A 6,000-nucleotide genomic window follows, 5' to 3' on the forward strand; every position below is an offset into this window, starting at 1 on the left:
ACTTGTTAGAAGGTACCAAATATAGTTCTCATAAATTAAGTTTAGTCATCAGTAGAATTTACTTATGACTTTATTTTTATCATTCTATCAGGAAGTATGAATCCCTGCCAATATGGCAAAAATTCCTCTTTATCAAGTATGTGGGCAAAGAGTTGATATTTCCTTACTTTGGGGGAAACACTTTGTTGTGCATCATCAATGATGTCTTGAATCTGTGTGGTTTTTCAATTGTTTCTCATGCCACATTGGTAAATATATTGGTAGAACAGCTTTCAGGTGTAATTTTGTTTGTTTGTTTCCTTAGTAATTGCTTTGGAAAATGGGGATGGGTAGAATAATGACCATTTGCTCCACATAAGTGGGTCTCAGACAAAAGAGTAGATAATCACTTATCAAAGGCACCATGAGAAGCTGCAGCATCATACCTATAAGCAATGTAATTCATGAAGAGGATGTAATAATACTGAATGTGTTTGTACCTAATAACAGGACTTTAAGCTCTATTGTAGCAAAACTGATAAAATAGTATAAAAGAAATAGACAAATCCACAATTACAGTTGGAGATTTCTGTGTTCCTGTGTTGATACGTGATAGAACAAATAAACAGAAAATGAATAAGAATGTAGAAGACATAACTATCAACCAACACAGTCCACTCACTTGACCTAACTGACTCTTATCGAACACTTCAATCCACAAAAGCTAAGTACACATTTCTTTTGACAGCATAAGGACCATTTGCCAAGACAAAAGACATGCTACAGTATAAAAATAAATAGCTATAAGTATAAATTCTTGAGAAATTTAAGTGGTTAAAAGTCTCACAATATATTCTGACCACAATAAGACCAGACTTATAAAAAGTTAATAACAAAAAGTTGCTAACAAGAAAGATCCGGAAAATCCCCCTAATATTTGGAAAGTAAACATCACACTTCTTAATGATTCATACATGAAAGAAAAAAATCACACAGAAAATTAAGAACATTTTTGAATTGAATGAAAATGTAAACAAATGTTGAGATTTGTGGTATAAAGCTAAGCAGTGCTTAAATGTTGATATTAGAAAAGAAGTTCTCAAATGAGTCCTCTAATCTTTCACATTAAGAAACTAGAAAAAAAGAGCAAACTAAACGCAAAATAATCAGAAATAAAGAATAAAGACTACAGCAGAAAGCATTGAAATAGAAACCAGAAAAACTGTAGCAAAAATGAATAAAGCTGAGGTTAAGTTCTATGAGACACCAGTAAAACTGGTAAGTCTCTAACCAGACAGATCAAAAAAGAGAAGAGACAAAATGCCAACGTCAATGACGGAGAAGGAGTACAGCTTCATGTTTTGATGTATGTGGATCCTATATTATAATCACTTGGAATTTACTTGTTTTAAGCCCATTTTGGCTCAATATAAATTTTAATAATACGAAATGAAGAGGGAAAAATAATGAAAGGGAGCCATCATTACATGTCCTACAGAATTTAAAAATACTAAGATAATACTAAGAACACCTGTATACCAATATATCTTACAATGTACATGAATTGCCATGCCTCTCAAAATACAAAGCTCATTCAAGAAGAAACAGGCCAGATAACTTGATAAAGTTATCAGCTAAAGTAATTAAAGTTAAACACTTTCCACAAAATAAAACAAACCCAAAAATATCCACATTCAGCTGGCTTTACAGGTATATTTTATTTTTCATTTAAAATGTAATACTATTAATTTTATACCATTTGACCTGTATTTGGAAGGGGTGAGGGTAATCCAAGTTGTTTTATGGAATTAGCATGATTCCCAAGCTACGCAATGCTTTTACAACAAAAAAAGAATACAGACTAATATGCCTCTTGGATAAAAACCCTTAAGAAAATTTTAGTAAGCTGAATCTAGTAATATATAAAATGATAACACATCATAACCAAGTGGGTTGTATTCTAAGACTTAAAATATCAATTAAAATATCAATATCAATCTCATGGTTTTAAACGAAAAAGAAAACATGTGATCACTGCCATGGAGACAAGTTATGTACTTGACAAAATTTAAAACCTAGTAATCATTAAAAACTCTTTGCAAACTAATTATAGAAAAGAATTCTCTAAGCCTGTAAAAGCTTATAGCTGACATCCTATTTAATGGTGAAAATCTGAATGGTTTCCCCTTGGACCAGGAAAACAGCAATAACGTCTACATTTACCACCGTCATTCACCATCACCCGTGAGGTCCTGGAAAGTGCCATAAGGTAAGAAGGAGACATAAAAAGTGCATGGTTGGAAAGGAAGAAGTGAAGCTGTCTTCCCATATGACATTATCTTCTACATAGGAAATTGTGAAAACAATTTTCAAACAAACAAACAAACAAACAAACAAACCTTACTAAAACTGATAAATGAGTTTAGTCAAGTTGCAGGACATTAGGTTGATAGGTAAAATTTAAGGTCACTATGTAAAAATCAACTGCGTTTCTATTATTATCAATGAATAGCTGTCCTTTAACTTCTAAAATCAATCCTATTCATAATCCTATCAAAAAGTTATTTTAAGGGATAAACAAAACAAAAAAAACTAAACACTGCAAAACATTGATGAGAGAAATTAAAGAAGATTCAAGCAATGGAAGAGGGGTAATGTATTCACGGGTCACAAGCCTCGTTATTAAGTCTCCCTATATTTCTGTATACATGCAAAGCAATCCCATCTGCAATCCTAGCAAGATTTCTAAAATAGACATTGACAAACTGCTTCTAAAGTTTATATAGAAATAACTAAAGTCCTTGGAATAGACAAAAAATGTAAATAAAAATTGAGGAACTCGCATGACTTAATTTCAAGAATTACTGTAAAGTTATAATAATCAAGATTGTTGGTATTGGCATAAAGGTAGATTTATAGATTACTGGAGTAAAATGTAGAGTCCAGAAACAGAATCATTCACTAGTCTTTTGAGTTATGATCCTAAGGCAACATCCATATGCCAAAAAATGAACCTCACCCCCAATTCCCACCTTAAAAAAAAAAAAGAACTGAAAATGGATCAACATGAAATGTTCAAAAAGAAGAGTAAAATTATTCAACTTCTAAAGAAAACATAGGCGAAATCTCCGTGCCCTTGTTTTGATTAGGCAAATATTAAAACATAAAACACAAAATACACAAATAAAAAAGACAGTCAGTGGATTTCAAATTTGAAACATTTACTCTTCAAAAGACCCCCATTAAAGAAATGAAAAGGCAAGCCGCAGATTGGGAGATAATATTTGTAAGCACATATTTTATAAAGCATGATAGGCAGATATAAAAAGAAGTCTTACAACTCGGTAATAAAAAGACAAGCAACCTGATTAAGAGAAAAAAAAGATAGATGAAATATTTGAACAAATGTTCTGCCAAAGAAGATGCATGACTTTTAAGTAGGCACCTGAAAAGATGCCCACATCATCTGATGTTGGGAAATGCAGATTAAAGCACAATGAGATTCCAGGGCATGCTAGCTGCAATTGCTGGTATTAAAGTAATGTAGTGTTATGTTCTAAAACACAAGTGATAACACGAGTGCTGACCAGGATGAAGGGCAGCTGGAAGGCTCTGCCGCTGCTGGTGGGAGGCAAGACCGCAGGACGCTGTGAAACACCCTGCAGTTCTTACTCCCGAGAGCCTGTCCCAACTGGCAGTGGCATTCCCGGGCATTCACTCAGAGAAATCAAAGTGCAGTCTTCCCCCTAGGTTTACAAAATCTCCAAAAACCTGGAAACCACTGGGATACTGCTGGGCAGTTGAGTTGATGAAGGGGCAATGAGACCTCATCAGAACAGAAAGCAGGACCAGCCCGCTGAGACATCACCGGAAGGTGCTAAAGGAAAGAAGCCACAGGATCAATTTGTGTTGTTTTCCTTTATGCAAAATTTTAGGAAAAAACAGTTTCTGCAAGGGAAAGCAGGCAATGAATGGGAGGTCAGAGGGTGGGGGTTGGGGACTGATCTCTACAGGGGAATCAGGGAACTTTTGGGGTGATAGAAATGTTTCACCATAAATATAGTGGTGGTGAAGTCATCTGTCAAAAGGTACCAAACTTAAAATTGGTGAATTTAAGGTACATTTAAAATTGATAAATTTTACTGTGTATAAATTATAATTCACTAAAACTGATTTTTTTTCAAAAAGAATATCTCAACTGAATTTCAGATGTTCCCAAGAAAGCAGGAAAAATGGAGACTTGGGGAGGAGTAGGGCACGCTGCAACTTTCCAGGTTCTTTTAATTATCTTAAGGAATTAACCTAAAAAGGTCTTGATTAAGTGGCTTGAATTGGAGAACCAGGAAACTGATGAAATGTCCAGCATCCTGTTGCCATGAGGCAGGCATGACTAATCAATGCCTGCTCTGCCCATGTGGCCATCTGTAACTTCACATTCTTCTTTGTGGTGTTGACCTTAGCCTGGGGACTGAGGTCATCCCGGGACTTCCCTTGGGAGTCACAGAACCCCTCCCTCCCTCAGGCAGATAGGGCTCTCCCAGTGGGCCTGGCCTAGGTCATGTGTGTGTGGGAGGGAATGTTCTAGATGCCATGGGCTTCCTTTCAATGACAAGGGCAGCCCCGAGGGCTGGGCCAGAGTCTGATTTCACAGTGATAGCTCACACCTCGTGGCCGGCCTTCCCTGACTTACTGTCTCCCATGCACTGAAAAGCCCAGCGTGTGTGAACTTCTAAGAATAATTATTGGTTCAATGAATGATGCACATCCATTATTTTAAAACCTGAGCAATACACAAAAATAAAAAGATAAAAGGGAGAAATTGCAAACACCACGCATCCCTTCGTCCATGCTCCCAAATAGGCTCATTAGCATCGCGGACCCGGAGCGGCTTGTACAGGAACCAGCCTGCGGAGGGAAGGCTGCCTCCTCGGGCTTCACGGAGGGAGGTGGGTGTTTAGAAAAGAGTCCTTCTGCGATGATGCGACAAGCCATGTGATTCAGGTCAGCCTAGGTGCGTCATCCTCCATGCCCTGAGAGGGCCCCGGGGCACTGGCTTCGGGACTGCCATCGGGATGAGATGGCCCCGGCAGCGTGCCCGGCCCTCGTGGGCACTCTGCAGCTCCAGCCTTTTCTTCCCTGGCTTGAGGAGCTGAAACAAGGCGGCCAGCCTCCTAGGCCTGCGACCTGGCGGAAACCAATGACTCCTCGAAGGAGGCCACCACGTAGGTAGAAGGGAAGGATGGTCACAGGGTAGAGGGCAGAACTAAACAACCCCCTGGGTTGGTGAGTGGTCCCCTGACAGGCAAAGCGGCCCGGCTCCTGGGACCTGAAGAGAGGAGACCGGGGCCTGTGGGGAGGCAGCGGCCAGCAGGGGTGAGGCCTCGCGCTGCCCGGCTCTACACACCCTGGAGCCCCCAGCCTTTCCCCACTCACTTTCTCTCCTGGGGAGTCGCTCAGCTGCCCGGGGTGGAGGGGCACCCCACAGCGGGGCGCTCACCCCACTCGACCGTGTGGAGACGTGACGGAGTCACCGCATTAAAAGGTTTTTAAGCTCGAAACAAGTTTATTATTCTTAAAACATGAAAGCTGACATGGGACCTGCAGCATTGCTGCGGAGCAATATATTTCAGTCAACAGAGAGGCCAAGGGAACAGTCCTTACTCGTCACCGCAGGGAAATCCATTTCTCACATGTATCTGCCTTTATCCACTGCTCCCGGCTCCCTGCTCCCCACAGCTTGGAATTTCCTAAATGTCGAGAGGGGTTTCTTGTTTCGATGAGGTGGCTTTTGGGGAGACACCTGACAATGGGGGCTGATTGCTGGGGGAACCAGCCACTTGGTTAGAGGGTGGGAACTTCTGGTCCTGCTCTCAGACCCCTGGGGAGTCTGAGGTTGAATGCAATGGCCTGTGAGTCAATCAATCATACTTGTGGAATGGGGCCTCCACGGAAACCCAGAAGGAAGGGCCACAGGCAGAGAACTTCTAGACTGGGGTTCCCTCTGGGCCCAAGCTCTGCAGG

Source organism: Talpa occidentalis, unplaced genomic scaffold, assembly GCF_014898055.3.
Source record: "Talpa occidentalis isolate TD23 unplaced genomic scaffold, MPIMG_talOcc4v2.1 talOcc4.11, whole genome shotgun sequence".
Taxonomy (NCBI): Eukaryota; Metazoa; Chordata; class Mammalia; order Eulipotyphla; family Talpidae; genus Talpa; species Talpa occidentalis.